The sequence below is a fragment of the Panthera leo genome, chromosome A1, assembly GCF_018350215.1.
Source record: "Panthera leo isolate Ple1 chromosome A1, P.leo_Ple1_pat1.1, whole genome shotgun sequence".
NCBI classification, from domain to species: domain Eukaryota; kingdom Metazoa; phylum Chordata; class Mammalia; order Carnivora; family Felidae; genus Panthera; species Panthera leo.
Genome location: NC_056679.1, coordinates 43,226,090 through 43,247,997, shown reverse-complemented (window position 1 = coordinate 43,247,997; position 21,908 = coordinate 43,226,090). Strand labels below are relative to the sequence as shown.

Sequence of the window (21,908 nt, the reverse complement as noted above, 5' to 3'; positions counted from 1 at the left end):
ATTATCATAAATATAATACTAACTTGAGCTAAATTATTTTTTTCCAGTTTTAAGGCTAATTAGGAAAGTTTCTAAAGGTGAGAACAAAGTAACATTATCTTTTAATGACTTTAAGTATAGTTAAAAGAGAAAAATTCAATGAATAAAAAAAGTATGCAATAAAAATATAGTGCAAATATACTAAAGGAAAGTGAAATGCTGCTCTTTGTTATTCCTTTATATATTAGATATATTAAAAACAGTAAAATATTTGAAAATAACTTGTCCATAAATATGGGAATATGAACTTGTTGTCACCTAAAAAAATACAGAAAAGAAAAGACATAAAAAATATTCAGACTAAATATTTATTTTCCATAGGTTATGTGCCAGGAACCATGCCATGCAATGATAGCATGGTAAAGATGACTCTTTTGATTATTCATTGCATGATATGTAAAGTAAAACTACTTTAAAGAAGGAAATTAGAATAGTAGTGAGCATATGATTTGAAGAAGATGCATATAATGCTATGAAGGCTTATAATCGGGGGATACACACTGATCTTTGTGAGAAATTGGAAACGAATCCAGATATTCTCTGAATAAGTGATGTTTGAGTTGAATTGAAAGGATTGAAAAAAAAAATTAACAACGATCAGCACAGTTTATTTCAGAGACTAATAACACACTTTGAACCATTATGTTTTTTCTGAAAAAATCTTCACCACTGGACTGTAATGCTTTTTTTAATATGTGGAGAGCTTCAATAAGTGTTTCCTACCCTTTTATGCAAGTGAAGCCACAGAACCATCACTTTAGGGAGTCCTATGCACGCAGAATTGTTGTTGAGACAGGGGAGATATGGTAAAGAAGAGGAAGAATGAAGAAGAAGGAAATTATTCTTCCATCTCCAATTTTAATAAAGACTAAACTAGATGATAAAGAAAAAGGTCAGAAGGTCATTATGTCCCTCTAAAAATAAATAACATGTTACAGTGATTTCTAAAGCCCTGATGCAAAGGTTTTAAATTAGCAAGAAGATAGAAAAGCGATTGAACAAGTAGGGAGGTGTATTGTTCAATATAGGGGACAGACATAGATTAAATAATTATTTTGCCTTATGGCAGAGGTAGATACCTTCATGCCCTATGTAAATTATAAAAGACTGACCCCAAAAGACTGAATATTTTTCAAATGAATTTGTTACATAAAAAAGACTCAGTTTCTTCACTATACAAGAAAAAGGACTGTAAGAGAACATGAGACTATAGTCACTATGGCTCTTGCATGAACTTAATTTCTACACCTATTTTTCACAGCCTTCTTTTGCCCTTGACCTTAGCCCTGGTCACTACTCCACTCCCCTTACCTTGCTAAACATAAATTACCAAATCAACAAAAGTTAAACTGCAAAAATGTTTCTTCTATCTTTGGATAACCATTTTTGACCAACTATCCATGAAACTAGATGAACTTAGACTGACACCTCTGTCTAAAGCCCTATAAATACTGTGCTTTTCTTTTTATTTTTCCCCAAATTAGAACATTCCTTTAGAGTCATCTTATGTTGCAGTATTCTAAATGAAAGACTTAGGCTTAATAATGCTATGGTTGATTTTCTCCCACAAAATAGCACTTCACTCAAGCTCTGTCACTAGGTCATACAACTATTGCTCATTTAACCTTATTTTGCAATGGGAAAATTAGTACAAATAAAAAAGAAGCCACCTCTGTTCTCTTTATAACCATCTTCTTTTTTTTTTGGTGTTTGCATTCTGGTTGATAGACACTAAGAAATCAGCAACACATTGTGAAGAATATCCTCCTTGCCTTTTTCTGTGGGGGTCAAAAAGTTATAAATAAAGTACCAATGTTAATTTTAATAATCCTAAAGTGGGTATGCTCTATTAACAATTACTTGCTTTCTTCTAATGTAAGGAAATGGGAATAACATATATCCATATATTGCCAATGACCAAATTCTGTGAAATCTTATTCAAAATGTTAAATTTAAAATTTAGATTTAAGATTACCTTTTTAAGAAATGACAATTCATTAATATCAAAATATTTTCATGATCTGGAACTAGTATCCAAAAAAGTTATCTGTCTGTTATACAACAGACACTTTATAACAGTATTCTTAATTCAAGTATTAGATTAGGGAATGTGGATGATATATACACACTGAACAGTCTTTTAATCTCTTTTCAACAATTAAACACAAGATGGATCAGTGGATACACAAATCACATTTCACAAATTAAAAAAAAAAAACATTTGGTAATTTACTTTTTCTTTACTTATGATTTGTTTAAAAAAAGATCAGAATGCAACTCCCAATTTATCTTTAAAGGTCATATTTTCTGCGGGCAACTGGGTGGCTCTGTCAGTTGAGTGTCTGACTCTTGATATCAGCTCAGGTCATGATCTCAAGGTCACGGAATCAAGCCCTACATGGGTTCCACAGTCAGCGGGGAGCCTGCTTGGAATTCTCTCCCCTCTAGATCTGCCCCTTCCCAACTTGCGAACCCGATTTCTCTTCCTCTCTCAAAAATATAAGACATGTTTAAAAAATAAAGGTCATATTTTCTGGATTAGAATCAGAGATAAATCAAATAACATTCTCAATTGATAAATGAATTAACAGATTTAAATGATGCTATTGTATTTATGGTTACCATACAAAAGTAGATAGATAGCTTTTATTATTTATTCAATATATTATTTAATGATTACATTAGTACAACTATAAGATTTTTTAAAACTCCCCAATTATTATAGTGTATTTATATCAAAATTATAGGAAACATTTTATCACCAAATAAATTTAATATGCAACAGTACCTATCAAAATGTTTTTCAGTCTATTTGCAGAACAGAGCTTACAGCTGGATATGTACACCTAAATTAGAATGATAAGTCAGACCCTACAACATTTCAATAGAAAGCTCTTCTAAATATCATTCATAAATTTAATAAATGTTATTTTCACTAAAGGGTTATCAGCAAAAAGACTATTCAAAACTATGACTATTGTCTCCAAGTAATGAATGAGTTGGCATTAGTTGCCTGACTCAGTTATGTTTTTGTTTTCAGTTCACTGCTATATCTATCTGAATTGAAAATAATGTGACAGGAGTTATACTGCCAACTAAAATACCTTGTGTTTTTTTTCTTTTCAAAGTATTTTGTTACAAATTATACTCTAGTTTGCTACAAGGTCAATATAATTTGTAAAAAGCTCTGAAATTTTTAAGCAAAATAACGCCTTGAAGGAGCATAAGATGGTGAGATATTTGATGGATTATCAATAGTGTACAAGTCTTATATGATCTTTATAGAGAACTGAGGTGGACATTAGGAGGTGATAATCTTAGCACAATTCTACAGCTAGCCAGCTGCATAGTGGTAATTCCTATAGTCACTTTTTTCCTTATTTTATACCTAATATAAAAACAAACAAAAATAAAACCACAAAGTGATGACAGCAAAAAGGTAAACTAGCCATAAACTTGCCCTCTCCCCACAAACACACCAATACAACAATAATTCACAAATTCCCCTTGTGAAAAATCAGAAATTAATTGAAACACACTTGCACCCTAGGATGATGTGAAATCAGACTCACCAAAGTCAGGAGGGAGTCAGAGACCTGGCTGTCACTGCAATGCCACACCCAATCAGGAAAAGACTCGGACATCCTAGCTTTACCAGGGAACAGAAGAGGTTGATTCATATCCAGTGCCTCAGCTTTCTAATAGAGATGGCCAGAGGGCCATCTTCTGTCTTGCCAGTCTTCAAAGCTGTGAAGCATCTAGCAAAGTCTAGTAACCCAGGGAAGAATACAGGTGATAACTCTGGCTGGTAAACACCATTGATCTTATCCTCGGCTCAGCGCAGAGCAAGCAGATGACCCAGCTCTCAGCACTGTGATTCCTTCATATTCAAATTGGCAAAAAACATTATCATTATATTTATTTAGTGTGATCTATATTGATAATATTCTACAGAGATTATATGGAATTCTAGAGACTTCTATAGAAAATATGTAGGAAACTTACTAAAATTAACTTGGCAAACTACGCACCAAGGAAACTAGCATCTACATGTACAAGATTCTCCAAGAAATGTGTTCAAAAGGTACAGACATTCAATTACAAGATAAATAAGTACTAGGGATGTAATGTACAGCAAGATGATTATAGTTCACATTGCTGTGTGATATATATACAAGTTTTTAAGATAGTAAATCTTGAGTTCTCTTCACAAGATTTTTTTTGCTTCCTCTTTTTATTATATTTATATGAGATGTGGATGGTAACTATACTTATTGCAGTAATAATTTCATATATATATATGTATACATATATATATATGAAGTCAATCATTATGCTATGTATATACCTTCAAATTATATTGTGATAGGGGCACCTAGGTGGCTCAGTCGGTTAAGCATCTGACCAGCTCAGGTCATGATCTAGCAGTCTGTGGGTTCTAGTTCCACATCAGGCTATGTGCTGACAGCTCAGAGCCTGGAACTTGCTTCAGATTCTGTGTCTCTCTCTCTCTCTGCCCCTCCCCCACTCATGCTCTGTCTCTGTCTCTCAAAAATAATAAATGTTAAAAAATATACAGTGATGTATGTCAATTATATCTCAATACAACTGGGGGGAAACCTCTAAAAGTGAAGATCTGCAGTTTTAACTTACATTTTATGAAGATATTTTGTTTTGAAAAAATCAGCTTAGTATTTCTATACTTAAACCATGAAGTCCTTATTAAGAACTAGAGGCTTTGTTTGTGCTGAGGAGTCAAATGTGGAAATCAGTTACATTTGGGATAGAGACACCAACTGACTAGAGAGGAAGAACACAGTCCTAAAAGCACACATTTTACAGGTAATGTGGTGTATGCCATAAGAGATGCATTTAGCACAAAAGCCCAGATAAGATGGCATGGATTCTGTCTTGAGCAGAACAAGCAGCTAGGTAAGTCCCATCTAAAAAAGTGGTATTTGAGGTAATATGCCATACATGTTATTTTTTAGAAAGGGAAATTCTTTTCATAAAGGAACAATCCTGTTTGCTGCTCTAGGCCATTCTTTCAAAATTATTCTCATTAGCATGAAAATACCAAATATAATTTATATTTCATATAAAATATATTTAGAAATAGATGCTGGCCTCCAGATTTTTGTACCCTCTGGCCCAGATGACACTTGGAATTCAGAAGTTTTCAGATCTTAGAAAAGATAATATGAATATACAGTAACATTCTACTTGTGCACCACTAGCTCCCCGTCATGTGTATGAAGTCTGGGGCAACACCCTGCACTTAAACATATTGATTTTTCTGTGCAAAAAGTATGGACATTCACAATGAGTAGGTATATAAAAACTTTGAACACCTTCACATCAGTTCAGTTTATGTTTTGCTACCAATGCCCATGCCACAAATTTAAGGAAAAAAAAGTATTTCTGAGATGTTTAGACTTTGTAAATGATAATAAGGGATTGCAAATGCGTAAATAATTGGAAGGTTTAAAGTGAGTAAGTTTTGACTCAGTGTCAAAGGAATGAATAAAAGGCTTTGCATCCATGAACAAAGTGAGAATGGTTGTTGTATTTTATATGGTGGAATTTTCTCTTTTGTAGGAGGCCAACACTTTTATTGGTACATAGGTATCAATTGTACTTAGAGACATGTACACTTGAGCCAAAAATGGTAACAGACATAAAAGCCAGCTACTGCAGGCAAAGGCTCACTTAAACACATCTTTAAATACTTTAGTTTAAATACTAAAGAAATAAAGAAATGGCCATGACTTTACTATGGCTTTTAGAAATGGTGTGTTCACTGTGAAGCTGAGGACAAGAAGTCATGTTTGAGAACTCACGGTCTAAAGATATTAAAAATGCAACTAGCCCTATCAATGAACTCATCATTGGAGGTAAAGATAACCATTTACGTTTCTGAATAATTTTGAAAATAGTCATTAGGTAGGATCAACATATCATTGATTTTAAAAAATCAAAGAGATCCTTCTTTAAGTTTACTATCTAAAATCATCTCAAATCCAAAACAATGTATGAAATGCATAGGAGAATCAATTTTTTGTTACTATTCAAAAGTTCTGAAATGTAGGAGTTCCTATTTATATTTTTAAAAAGAAGTGTTTAAATTTTAATCAGGCTTACCTATACAAAGTCGTATATGTAGGTATAATCAACACTGGTGTAGAGATGAGAACTGTCACTTACTTATAGAGATTGTACTCAAAGTCGAAACCAATACCACAGAATCAGAGAAAGAAAGCTAGAATTAACAGAAAATGTTTTTTTAAGTTTATTTATTTTGAGAGAGAGAGGGTGGGGGGAGGGGGACAGAAAGAGTGAGAGAGAGAACCCCAAGCAGTCTCCACACTGTCAGCACAGAGCTGGACACAGGGTCCAATTCCACGAACCTTGAGATCATGACCTGAGCCAAAATCAAGAGTCAGTGCTCAACCGACTGAGCCACCCAGGCATCCCTAGCAGAAAATCTCCATTTAATCTTATTAGCAATGATTCCAGAGACAAACCATCAAATACTAGGGGAAGGAAGTTTAGTTACCTGATTACTTATGACATCATTAGAGAGCTTTTTCTAACGAAAAATATTTTCTAAAAGAAAATCTTTGGGGCTTTCTGAAATTAATATAGATGAATCAGATGATTATGAGTTTTAATCATAGCTTCTCCACCGTCTAGTTATGTAATTTTTATCAATGTATTTAATATCTCTGACCTCAGTTTCCTCAGCTGATCTAACCAGAATAGTCTTCTCACAATTTCCTTTCTGTGAATTCAGCAAATCTGTAATTCTAGCATAGGATCTTCTTTTTTTTAAGTTTATTTATTTATCTTGAGAGAGAGAGGGAGAGAGAGGGAGGGAGGGAGAGAGGCAGAGAGAGAGAGAGAGAGAGAGAGAGAGCGAGCATGCGCACACAAATGGGGTAGGGTCAGACAGAGAGAGACAGAGAGACAGAGAGAGAGAGAGAGAGAGAGACAGAGAGAACCCCAAGCAGGCTCCACGCTGTCAGCACTGAGCCTAACTCAGGGCTTGATCTCATGAACCATGAGATCATGACTTGAAAAAAATCAAGAGTCAGACGTTTAACTGACTGAGCCACCCCAGAACACCTAGCACAGAATCTTTGTTATAAGTAAATATAAATATAAACAATATAACACTGGTCACAGAACACAGTAAGCTCTACATAAATGATATCTGTTATGTATTAATTTTATCTAGAATTAGTAACTACAATTATTTTCATATGTCAAATTTCAGTATGTATTAAGGTTTGACAGCTCTCATAATTCCCCTAATATTCTCTCAGATCACTAGCTGACTTCTGTTCTAATTTTTCCCTGGGATGGAAGACACTACGGTATGCAATTAAAACTAACATAGAACCTTTGTGTTTTCCTGGATGTGATATCCACCAATTCTCTCTCCCACTCCTCCCACAGGCAAACTTTTCTAGAAATAGTAATTTTCTAATTTTATGATCATGACACACAGTAAAAAGTTTCTTTTTATAGCACATAAGAGTACTATTCCCCAACATACAATACTCTTCCCCAACACAAAACCTTATGTAAATAAAACAAAATGTTCTTTGAAACATATGCACTCTCAAAACTATTATTCTATCCCACCTTAAGAAATATTTTAATTAATGTGTTCTACTGAAAGTTTAAAAACCCACTGCCTTAAGGAAAATAGATACAAAAACACTCAAACAAGAAATTGTTACACTGGATTTTAGTAGTAATAAGCAGAAATTCATGTTACTTTTGTATTATTGTCAAATTTGCTAGATATACTGTTTACTACAATGTGTATCAATTTTATTATTTTAAAATAAAAGCTGTAATATTTCCCACTTAATAAAACTTGTAAAACACCAGTCATACTGGATGGGTGCTTATTGAGTACAGAGTATATATAAAATGACATAAATGAACTGATTAAGAATGACATGGACCTAATTTAAGCATTGTTCTTTCCTATTTAATACTAAATTAAAGAAATAAACTTTGAGAACAATATTCTATTATATTAGACTTTTTATATAGGCAACAGTAATTATATTTGTTCATTATTTATTAGATAATTTCCTGAAACTAACATCTTGCTTCAGGAAGTTATCTACACTGAAGTTATGAAATTATTAGTGGGGGAGTAAAACATGTCAGTTGTGATTCTCTTCTCCTAAGACAGAATTACTCTTCCCAGTCTCATGCCCAGTCAAACAGCATACCATCAGGTGGTGTATAGCTTCTGACATTTGTTGAAAAGTTGCTATATATAAAATGTGACTGAAGCTTCAAATAACAGAATGCATTATGCCTCTTCTTCCTCAAACTACCTAGTAATTTTTCTGCAATGTGTCACATTGAAAATTTAAAATAACCAGCCAGTCGTAAAAAAAATGTTATGGAAACAGATATAGATTATATACTTTAAGACTATTTAAACAAAGATATCAAAATGCAAGCAAAAGCATTTTTGGTATTTTTTGAAGCACAGGCAGGCCTCTAATGATTTGCTCAAGGTCACATCATGGACCACTGAAAAATTTAAGTTTGATATTGAGTATATCTGCCACATTGTCTTAGGATCCAAAAATTCCACCTTATTAAGAGAACTACTTCTCAGAGAAAATATGGTTTTAATATGTACGGTAAAGCTAAAAGAAATTGTACTTTTTTTCAGTCTTATTTGAAGTGTATCAATTCTTTGTTCTATTTTATAAGTGTATGTAATATGCATCATTTATTTTTTAATTCCAACACTTATGAGACATTTACATTAAGCAGACGATGCCAAAAACAATGTCCATTTCTTTGACAATTCTTTGTCTCTAACAAAATATGACCAGATATACTTTCATATAATTTAGCTTAATGTCAGCTGTTTCTATTTCCTATAGGATTTACGTAAAGTACAGGTTTGTGGAGTTAACCTCAATAATCTAACCGGGTGAAGTTATTTTCATTTTATTTATCTCCATTTAATAAGATGAACCACAGCAGGGCTCAATTATTTTTATGTCTCTTCAAATCAAAAACATTAAATGATATAAATACATGGGCTGAAACATTCTGAGTCACTGGAAAGCAAAACTACTGCATAAGACACATAAAAACTGTGCACCCCATGACTCTTAACAAAATGATGAATATGTTTTAATGCATGCATGCGTCATATACACAATATAAATATTAAATCACTTACCATCATTCTTAATTTAGAATTGCCTATTAATCCATGAAGTTCAACTGTCTCTGAAGACCTAAAACTTTCAATATTTGAGTAAGTCTCTGACTAAAATTGTCTGCTTCAGTAATTTCATTATGTTAGGTGTCTCCACATATGCATAATTCACAGAAAAATACTTGAAGTAGGAAGCTGTTTTGTCTTCAGTATTCAGAAGATTAAGTAAAGATGGTTAGATCAATGGAGATGATCTAAGGAAAATATAAAAGACTTTCTGTATTTCACAGCATCCTTTAAAAAAAATCTAAATTTCCAAAATTGCTAAACTCAGCATTTGAAAAGAAGATGGATTCATTCTAGCCACAGAGAGGAGATACAAGAACCAGTGAACTGTGTAAACCAAGTAAAACCCTGTCTAAAACTCCACGAACAGATTTTTTTCACCTGTTCTTACGGTGAAGCTTACCAGGGTACAGTGGGCATCTAGCCAGAAGCAGAGAGGCAGCAAGAAAAGAGAAATGCAAGAGGAGAAAAAGTAATTCACTAAAACAAATTTACTGGAAACTTTTGGGCAGCTGCCAACCAGGATAAAAGCAAAGCAGAAAAACAAATTATATCAACATACCTTTACCAATGGAAAACAGAGGTATGAAAAAGGTAATAATAACCTTCTCCAAAAGGTATTAGAAGTCCATATTTTTGAATAAAGATTGGCAGTCTCCAAAGGAAAACACAGTTGTGATGTTTTAACATATCTTAAGATGTTACTTAAAACCTGAACTATATTTACCCATAAACATTATATAACAGATGACAATTAGATTATAATGCCTAACGCAAGTTCCATCAGCAATAGTGCATGCAATGGCTATAACTGTCCAATGGTACAGTTGTCTCTATGTGAAATGGCATATCTAGGAGAAAGTGTGTTCCCATCTGGAGAGACCAAGATCCTGTTTTCTATTGCTACGGGGTATAAGGAGGATTTCTGCTACTAGGGGAAATTTTCTATGAAAAGTGTCTTCAAGACATGAATCTGTTTCCTACAAGGTAGGCTCTGAGAACAGAGGAGCAGATATTGGGCACTGTTAGTGGTTACCATGGGGTGACCTGAGGACTTAACGTTGAGGAGTATGAACAAGATCTTCAGAAACAGCTTTAGATAGCTGCCATTTTTATCTTTTTTTTTTTTTTTTTTCTTTTGGAAGGGGGATGCTTTGATATTTTTTTTCTGCCTGCCTTATTTTTTACATTTTCATTACCTCTCTCCTAAAACTATAGTATGCTTTTCTTCAAAACATTGTAGAAAATTATACAGCACATAGCATTCCTTCCTTCCTTGTATCCCTGTCAGGTACACAGATATTTCTACACTTATTTATTGCTTATAAAAGGAGGTAAATAGGTAAATAGTAAATTTATCTTACTAGACACTCCTCTTTTTTAAATTAGAAGTTTTAATAAAGATAACTTTGGAACATAAGTATTACATGAATGATTATATTGCATTAACAGAATATTGCATATATAGAATTTACTATGTTTACATGTTCACAGGAATATTCAAAACAAAAGTATCCAAAGTAGGGGAAACTAACAGAAAATAAAAGTTATTTTAGATTTTATTAAATTTGTTTTTACAGGTCCATTTTAGCATTGACTCACAGTCTCTGGGGATAATATTCTCTTCCTGGTATGGGGAGGGTACATTTTCCATTGGGAATTTTATGATTTGCTTTTAGGTAGAAAGTAAAGCAAAGAGCTCTTCTGCCATCTGCTATTTTCCAAGGACCTTCACTTCAGAATAGTCAGTATGCCTGCAATCAATTAAATGTTTATGTTTCCCCCAAATTCATATGTTGAAATCCTGACCCCCCAATATGATAGTGTTATGAGGTGGGGGACTTTGAGAGGTAATTAGCTTATGACAAAGGAACTTCCATAAATAATATTAGTGCCCTTATAAAAGACACCCAAGAGAGCTCTCCAGACCTCCTTCTGTCATGGGAGTATACAATAAGAATCCAGCAGTCTGTATCCTGGAACAAATCTGTCACCAGAAGTGATCACACTGTCACTCTGATTTCAGACTTCTAGCCTCCAGAACCATTAACATTTCTGTTTATAAGCCACCTTAATCTATGACACTTTGTTATAGCAGCTCTAACTGGCTACGACAGAAATTTGTATCCAGAAGCAAGATGCTGCTTTAATAGATACCTAAAAATAATATGGCTTTGGAATTGAGTAGTTGGTAGAACTCAAAACAACAGGGAGTCTTCTAGCAAGACAGTCTTATGTAACAATGTAATCATGGGAGGGATTTCCCAGTTCTTTTGTCTTATACTATTGTTTAGAAGCAAGTCACTGGTCTCTTCCACACATAAATGGAGAGGATTGATTATAAAAGGATAGGATCCCCACCTAGGAGATGGGGGCCTTAGGGGGTCACCTTAAAGTCTGTTTCACCCTTGTCTTTTCAGGTTTTCAGATCAGGATAATGCTGGCCTCATGGAATAAGATGAAAACTGCTCCTTGAACAATTCTTTTTATTAGCATTCTTATTTTACAAGAGAGACAGTGGGGGAAAGGGGCAAAGGAGGAGACAGAGAGAGATACAGAGAGAGGGAGAGAGAGAATCCCAAGCAGGATCCACACTCAGGGTGGAGCCCAACTCAGGGGTCCTCCCACAACCCTGGGATCATTACCTGAGTCAAAATCATCAATCAGATGCTCAACCAACTGAGCCACCCAGGCACCCTCCACCTTTTTGCTAGAGAGAGACAGTTCAAGCATTTTTGTAAAATTGTCATAAATCTTTCGTAGATATTTGGAAGAATTCACCAGTGATGGCATCCGGGCATGAGGTTTTCTTTGTTAGGAGATTCTTTGTAATGACAAATTCACTTTCCATAATGAATATAAAAACTTAGGTTATCTATTTCTTATTGAGTAAACTTAAATAGCAGATGTGTTTTAAGAAATTTTTCCACTTCACAAAATTTATTTTATTATAATATAATTTTAATATCTGTAGTATGTGTAGTAACGTACCCTCACTCATTTCTGACATTGGTAATTTGTATTGCCTCTTTAATTTTCCTGATTAGAATGACTAGAACTTTAAATATTTCACTCATCTCAAAGAAACAATTTTTGGTTTCATTGTTTCTTGGTATAAGTTTTGTTTTCAATTTCATTGTTTTTTGTGTTTCTCTTTCTTATTTCTTTTCTTGGTCTTACTTTGAGTTTAATTAAACCTATGATTATAATAAAATGATTGTTTCTATTCCTAGCAATATTCTTTCTAAAACCTTTCTTTTCAGATATTCAGAAGACCTCTCTATGTTATTTGGTTAGAATTAACATTATCTATTTTCTCCCATTACATCACTTTTAATCTATTTGTGATTTTATATTCAAAGTGTGACATCTGCCTTTAACTGAAAAGTTTAGAAAATTTTATATTAATAAGGCTGGTTTAAATTTTCCTGTCTCTGTTTTTATTTACTTTATCTTTTATTTGATCTCATTTTCCTCCTTTACATATTAGATTATTTATATATAATTTAACTTTCTTATTTTTAGTGATTAAGTTATAAGGATTAAGTTTAAGGATATATCTTTAACTTAACACAAGTAATCAATCTCATACCACTTAACTTATACTGCATTCTGCAATGGTATGGGACTCTACCTTTTCATCACATACTTCCCTCTTCTCTCTCCTAATCTCTCAGCTTTTGTTTTACTTATAACTATGTAATAAGCCCCACAATACATTATTATTTTTTATTTAAACAATCAATTATCATTTATAATGATGCAAAAAATAATGAAAAAATATATTTACCCATACTTTTAACTTTATCTACCATCCATTTTGGAAAGATATTTTTTCTGGATATAGAATTCTACATTAACTCTCTACCAACATCCATCTCTCATTTCATACTTTAACTGTGTTGTCACTTTTCTTACTTGCAGTATTTTAATAAAAACCTGCTGTAATTTATTTTTCCTCTGTATACAATATAACTATTTTTTTAGTATTTTCTCTTTTTCAGTTTTTATTTTTAATCTTAATTGTGATGGAATTTAGTGTAGATTTCTTCATGTTTAATTTGCATTTAGTATGTTTATTAGGTCTAAAGATTTTGTTTTCGTCACATTTGAAAGCAAACCAATCTCTACATCCAGTATAATATTAGTGTCAGATATACAATTTAGTAATGCAACACTTCCATACAATACCCAGTCCTCATCACAACAAATGTACTCTTTAATCCTCATTACCTATTTAACCCATGCCCCCACCCACTTCCATTCTGGTAACCATCAGTTTATTCTCTATAGTTAAGAGTCTGTTTCTTGTTTTGCCTCTCTCTTTTCCCCCTATGATAATGTTTGTTTCTCAAATTCCACATATGAGTGAAATCCTATGGTATTTGTATTTCTGACTGACAAGTTTTGCTTAGCATAATACTCTCTAGCTCCATTCACATTGTTGAAAATGGTAAGACTTCATTATTTTTGATGGCTGAGTAATATTTCATCACACACACACATACACACACATACACACGCATACCACATCTTCTTCATCAATTCATCTGTCAATGAATATTTGGGCTTTTTCCATAGTTTGGCTATTGTAGATAATGCTGTTATAAGTATCAGGGTGCATGTATCCCTTTGAAATAGTATTTTTGTATTCCTTGGGTAAAGACATAGTAGCTAAATCATAGGGTAGTTCTATTTTTAGTTTTTTGAGAAATCTCCATACTCTTTTCTAGAGTGGCTACACCATTTGCATTCTGACCAACAGTGCAGCAGCGTTCCCCTTTCTTCACATCCTTGCCAACACCAGTTGTTTTCTGTGCTGCCATTCTGACAGGTGTGCTATAATACCTCATTGTAGTTTTGGCTGCATTTCCCTGACGATAAGTGATGTTGAGCATCTTTTCATATGTCTGTTGGCCATAAGTATGCCTTCTTTATTCATGTCTCCTGATCATTTTTAAAAATATTTTTAAATGTTTTTATTTATTTTTGAGACAGAGACTCTCTGCTCTGACAGAGAGAGTCAGAGCATGAACGGGGGAGGGTCAGAGAGAGGGTGACACAGAATCCGAAGCAGGCTCCAGGCTCTAAGCTGTCAGCACAGAGCCTGATTCAGGGCTCAAACACATGAACTATGAGATTATGACTTGAGCCAAAGTTGGATGCTTGACCGACTGAGCTACCCAGGCGTCCCATTCTGCTCATTTTTTAATTGGATTATTCATGTTTTGTGTGTTGAGTTTTATGATTTCTTTATACATTTTAGATACTAACCCTTTATCATCATGTCATTTGCAAATATCTTCTCCCATTTAGTAGGTTGCCATTAAGTTTGTTGGTTGTATCTTTCACTGTGCAGAAGATTTTTATGTTGATGAATTCCAACAGTTTATTTGTGCTTTGGTTTCCCTCAGGAGACATATCTAGTAAGAAGTTGCTAGAGCCGAAGCCAAAGAGGCTACTGCCTGTGTTCTCCTCTAGAATTTTAATGGCTTCCTGTTGGACATTTTGGATCTCATATTTAGGTCTTTCATCTATTTTGAATTTATTTTTGTGTAAGGTATAAATTAACTAAGTTAACTTTTTTTTAAGTTTATTAATTTTGAGAGAGAGAGAGAGAGAGAGAGAGAGTCAGAGAAAAAAGGAGAGGGTGAATCCCATGCAGGTTTGGTGCTGCCAGCACTGAGCCAGACGTGGTGCTTGAACTCAAGGACCATGAGATTATAACCAGAGCCAAAATGAAGAGTCAGCCATTTAACTGACTGAGCCACCTAGGTGCCCCTAATTAAATAAGATTTAATAATTTAATTATTTATTAGGAAAAATAAATGCATTTGTTATATTAAATTTACTTTTACTGATGAGAAAGTGCAGAGTTAGAACTAATCCTGAATATTATAGAAAAATAAAAGTTGAATATAAGAATTTTAATAAATTCTAATAAAAAAGCAAAAAAATAGATTAAAAATACTACCAGTTTTTCAGTAATAAGGCAACAGAAGTTAAGAAACATCTCAAAGGAAAGAGAATGCTCTGAATGGGAGAAGGAAGAGAAAATGTTTGGGAACAGAAGATATATGGTATTTTGTTTTTGTTATAAATAGAGACCAATATATCATTGCAAAAAAAAGAACTGAAAAATATAGTTTACTGTTTTAAATAATTTTAGATTTTTAAAAAGTTTGTTATTTTGAGACAGTGAGAGCACAGCAGGACAGGGGCAGAGAGAGAGGGAGAGAGAATCCCAAGCAGGCTCCATGCCATTAGCACACAGCCTGACTCAGGGCTCAATTCCACGAACCATGAGATCATGACCTGAGCCAAAATCAAGAGTTGGATGCTTAACCTACTGAGCCACTGAAATACTGCTCATTTTAAAATACTTTTAAAAAGCAACAATATGTACTGAAATTTTTTTTGTATTCCCTGGTTTTGACAGGAAACAATTTCAAGTTTTATTGTATTTTTTATTCAGTAAATCAGATATGCTAAAAAAAATCATTGTAATGATAAATTTTATTTCTTTTAGGTAAGAAAAACATTTTAGAACAAAAAAATTACCTCTAAATTGTTTTCTTTAAAAATATAATCAAATGCTATACTTTGAAAGGTTAAGTTTGATTAGAAAGGAATTCAATATTTTAAATATTGTTCTATAATACCACAACTTTAAAATTATGTAGATGATCTATTAATTCTCTATTTCCAATTTTTATCATGGTCATCATAGCATACGGACCTGGACTAAGAAGATATATTCCTTCTACAATTCTGATAGAATATACAATAGAGAGATATTATAATTATATTTTTCTATAAGAAATGGCATGCAAAGTCTTAATATTTGTTTCATTATGTTTACATTTATTACTAAAAAGCCAAAATACCTTATTTTTCAGTTTCATATGTATTGTGATTTGTGCAAGTAAAACTACTTCTGATAAAATTTTGCTACCAATTTATCTTGAAAAGAAATTCTTGTCTAGTCACTCCCTTTTAATAACTTTGGCACCTTGATTTTTTCATGCAAAATATTTTACATTCAACACATTTGAAATAACTATTGATGCCTTTTTCCCTGCAAAGGAAGAATATTAATCCAAGGGCCTTTTTTTTTAAAGCCAGAGAAAAGAACACTTAAAAATTATTGAATTTTGCTAGGTCTTAACTTCATAAACTTTATTATTTCATGGAATTAAAAATGATAGCACAGCATGCCCAGTGATATTCATTATAACAGCAGTTGCAGAGGGGTGAAGAATATGTTAAAGCTGTTTTCTATCCTCTAGAATTTGAAATGGATAATGCATTTGACCCTCTCAACACAGTAGACTCTCTATCCCCAGAGAGCACTTTCACTGGCTTGTTAATCTCTGCCTAAGTAGTAACCTATGCACTAGTATAATAAAGATCAAGTTGGTTAAGTATCACTGGTCCTAGTTTAATGCATAAATACTTCTGGCAACAAAGATAAAACCAGAAAATACCCAGAGGTATCTAAGCAACTGCAGAGTGAAGATAAAATTACTCAACTTAGTGGAACTGTTGAATTTAAGTCCAATATAGAAATTTTATCAGTTTATCCTGAAATAAATTGAAAAATGTAGTACTTCAAATAATATATCGTAGAATATGAAGTGTTTAACTTGCTGTTATGGGTGTAGCTGTCTGTAGACTTCTGTAATAATCACTGAAAAGAGAAAGTAAGTGATGAATCTTTCAGAGATATGACTGCAATTCTTCAAAAATACCTTGAAAGAAAGTCACTGCTTACGGTTATTTAGTGTTAACAAATATTTCCAGCTATCAAACTATTAACCATTGTGCACAGGCACACACTTAGGCCTACTGAAATATAGATGCCAATTTTCAGGTTTATTCCATGTGAAATACCCAGCTTAATAATGCTAAAATAATTATTATCAGAAAGTGAATTGTTCAATCTTAAACATTTTGGGGTACATAGGAATTAAGAAATCAGATATTTGATCATTAAAATTATTTCCTGACAGTTTAGTAATATATTTTTTCCTTCACTTGAATTTAGTCAACCATATAAAACCACATTCCAACACAGATGTGTTTCTGCCAAGCCTACTTATAATAATGATTCAACTTTAGAGATTCATAATTCCTTTAAAAATGTATTATTTTTACACTAATAATATATATTAAGTACAGCATATTAAGTACAGATATAGGAAATAGATCTGGCAGTTCTTATCATCCCCATTTTATTGACAGGAATACAAAGAGCAGTAAGAGATAACTGAGATATTCTCAGGTTCCCAGAGCTATTTATTGATATGAGAAAACCTAATAATCTCCTCATTGTGTTACACTCCCAGTTAAGAATAACTAACTGGAAATGATTAATTATTCATACAACAATACAAGCACAAGTGTGCTTTCCTAGGAGAAGCATATTTCTAAGGAAAAGCACATTTTTATCAAAGGGATGGCTGAAAATCTTAGTCATTCTAGTTTATATTCTTTAATGATTACATAAAGAATTTGAGATAGAATTACAGCCAACTTTTCATTTTGATTTAAAAAACATCATTTGGCAATTGAGCAGCCTATAAGCAAATTGTTTATCCTCTCCTTTAGGTTGTACTAAATATACATTAAGTGAAGTCCGTGAATTCTGAAGAAATGTGTGTATACTTTGTGATGAGTTTGGAATTGCTACAAAATTCAGAGGGCCCAACATTCTCCACAAGTTAATGAAAGAGGTAGGGGCCCCCTCTGCTCCACAAAGACATCTAAGATGCTCCCCCCCCCCTCTTTTTTTTTCTGTTTCTGTGTGCCATACTTGTAATCTTAGTGTCAATTTGCTTCCAATAGTGTATGCCTATGGCTCAGCCTGGAGAACTTCTCATGAGCCACTGGGACAACTAGCCCTTACCTACAAATGTATAAAGCTGAAAGTGCCTATGTGTTTCTACTTCAGAGTATGAAAGATGCTCTCGTGATTCCATGCAGGACAGCTTTTAAGCATAAAGTTCCTTTGCCGAAATCACCCTGAAATCAGACTTATCCTGACCTTTCACTTTCACCTGGCTTCTTCCCCATCCTTGGCAAACTGCACTTACTGTCTTGCCAGATTTTCATATGTCAGTTGCACATGAGTACCTATTTCAGGTTGTGATACCCAGCCAAAAACAGTAAAAAATTCACAACTATTCCAATATAGCTGTGGACCTAAGCATTGTCTCTAAACAAAGACATATTCTCCTGGGTAGTGCTCAGGATACTGTCAACTTTTATCTTTTTGCTTCTCCACTGTCCTATGTGTCAAGGGTGACCTAACTGCTATTAAAAAAAAAAGTTAATTTTCTTCTGAATTTACTAGATTTCATTGTTTATATTCAAGTTTTATTGGCCTGGCAGTCATTCTACACCAACTGAATTTAAAAGTTTGCTTTTAACCAGAATATTCCTTTTGAATTATTTGGCTATGACATGGTGGAAACCTTTAAGAACAGAAATTAGTAGCATGGATATAATTTCATATAAAGAATCCTGATCAATACTTCATTTGAAGTAAATTTTTTAATTATACCCAAAGGCTGACATTGATGATATGAGATACTTTGCTAAATCATTTAAACTTTTAAAGAATTAAAAACATTTCATAGAAATTTTTTTTTCTGTTTTCTTTTTTTTTTCATTTAATAGAAATTCTTGAAAGAAACCATCAACTTTCTTGCAGATTCATTGCACTGAGGACTCTTGCTCATGCTTAGACCAGAATGACACTATATTGGTTTAATTAAAATAACTTACATTATTGGTCTAGTCATTTCTAGTAATTGCATACCGTTATTCATATTTTAACAGAAGAAGTAAAGGAAAACCAAAGGAAAAAAAAGATTTCAGGTTGTTAAAAGTTACATGATAGTAAGTAACTCAATGAGGTCTTGAATATATGGATTTGATTTATAAATTCAAGGAGCTAAATTTCAAGAGGGATTATTTAAGCAAAAACCCAAGTAAAGCAGATAAAGCAAATTTGCCAATAATATCCAGATGAATGAGAGAAAATGTAAGAGTTACAGTCTGTTCCAACAATATAGATTTTACATATGCAACAGGTATGCTTCTTGATGGCGACCTCAAGTGTAACTCTATCGTATATTTTAAAATGCTTATACTTAAAACACAAATTCAAGCCTTCCACCTTCAAGGTTGTGAAGAAATTAAACTACATTGTTACTAATGGCTTTTCAAACTCTCCTTCCTAGAGGCTTTCAAAGCCCCAGGGTCATATTTAAAGCAAACTTTAGGAGATTCATAAAGACTCATTTGCCCATTAGTGTTACACACAAGAGGCTCATTGTCTTAGCCTTTAGGATAAGAGTGGGTAGAGCAGCTCCGCTGTTCACATGCCATGGTAGGCAGACAGGGAGTTGCTGGTGAGACTTGAACATTAGTGTCCAAAATACAGCTTCTTGACTACATACACTTCTTTGTTCTCTTGGTATATTACCAACCAGTGAGTTGGTATATTACCAACCAGTGAGTTCCTCCACTGTTTTCTGGGCATAACAACTATATTAGTTTTCTAGGGCTGCCATAACAAAATACCACAAACCAAGTAGCTTAAAAAAAACCCAGAAATTTAGTAACACCTGGATGGCTCAGTCGATTAAGGGTCCAACTCTTTTCAGCTAGGTCATGATCTCACGGTTCATGAGACTGAGCCTTGCATCGGGCTCTGCGCTGACAGCACAGAGCCTGGATTCTCTCTCTCCCTCTCTCTGTCCATTCCGCTCATGTGCAAGTGCTCTTGGCTCTGTGCACACACCCAGTCATTCTCTTTCAAGATACATAAATAAACTTAAAAAAAACCAAACAAACAGGAATTTATTCTTTTGCAGATAGAGGCTAGAAATCTGAAATCAAGCTTTTGGCAGGGTCGGTTCCTTTTAAAGGTTCAGAATATGTTCCATTCCGCCTTTAGCTGCTGGTTATGGCTATCAATCTTTGGTGTTCCTTGGCTTTTACATAAATCAATTCAATCTCTGTCTCCATCTTCACATGATGTTTTTCCTGTATGTCTCTTTCCTTCTTATAAAGACACCAATTATAGGTATTGCATTGTATTAGTATTGGGTTAGGGGCCACTCTAATGACCTTGTCTTAACTTGATTACATCTATAGAGCCCTTATTTTGAAAGAAGGTCACATTCACAGACACTAGAAGTTAGTACTTCAATATGTTTTTCTGGGAAACACAATTGAACCCGTAACAACCACCTTCAGACTTAATTTCCATCTGATTAAACTTCTCCCCATCTTCTTGTACTGAAAGACCCTCCCACTACATTTCTTCTTCCCCTCAATGAATACTTGCATAATTGTTTGAACAAGCTCAGATTTTACACACACACACACACACACACACACACACACACACACACACCAGCAGATGAAAAGAGTAACTAATTAGATGTGTATAACAAGGATAAAAAATAAATTCTGAAATCTCCAAAAGAGAATATCTGATCATTAATATACAGAAAAACATGTTTGCATAAAATAAAAATAGCAACTTGCCATTTACTAGCACTGACCCCAACCTCAAGGGCAGGAATATAGATTATTAGTTATTTATAATCATAAAAAACACGGACTGATGAACAACTGAAAGCTGATGAAATATGATAAACTACTTATGAATAGTTACTAAATTAAATATTTCATTGAATTCTGTCTAGAAACAGTATTGATCAAAGCTTTTCACTTGAAAAGAAAGAAAAATGTTTTCTTTCTTTCTTTTCTTTCTTTCTCTGAGATATGTCCAAGTATGTATATATTAAGTAAATCATTCACTTAGCAAATATTTGTTGTGTACCAGTTATGTGACAGAGACTATTCTACTTGTCACAAATAGAGAATCATTAAAAAACAGACTGAATAATTTCCCCATGAAGCCTACATTATACTTGTGAATATTTAAATAAAAACTGTAAATGATATAAAATGATGTCAGAGATGAACAAGGAAAAACAACAAGGTATACAGAATGTTCCAGGATTCAGGGAATTGGACATTTAAGGGAAAAGATAACATTTGAGCCAAGAGGTGAAGAGATATGAGGATGTTAGCTTTATTGATATGTGGAGGAAGTTTATGTATCTTGAAAATAAATGTTCCTGGAATGTTTAAGAATCACTGAAGAAGCCTACATTGATAGGGCAGAGTAAGTCAGAGAGTAAAGGATTTAAAATATGAGGTAAAAGAGTCCTCTTGGTCACTATAAGGATTATGCATTAATTATACTTTGCATGAGTTGGGAAGCCAACAGAGGTATGAGCACAAAAGTAAAGATTTCCATTTTACAGGGTTATTCTGCCTACTTTGGTGAGAATAAACTTTAGAAAGAAGAACAGAAATATTATAATCTGTTAGGAGGCTATCACAATAATCGAGATAGAAGAGTAGAGGTATAACAGTAGAGGTGATAAGAGGGTTTATGGTCTAAATATAACTGAAGTATGAGATAAATTTGTGGAAAGACTGGATTCATGACATGAGGAAAAGAGAATTTAAGGAAATTTTTAAGGTTCTTGGCTTAAGCAACTTAAAG

The 21,908-nt window shown here is 33.4% G+C and overlaps 1 long non-coding RNA gene across 1 annotated transcript in view; it reads right to left on the bottom strand.

Moving 5' to 3' along the window:
* The window catches only part of LOC122199221, a 234,706-nt gene that overhangs the window by 66,042 nt on the left and 146,756 nt on the right, over positions 1 to 21,908 (bottom strand). The gene's annotated exons all lie outside the window — the stretch shown is intronic.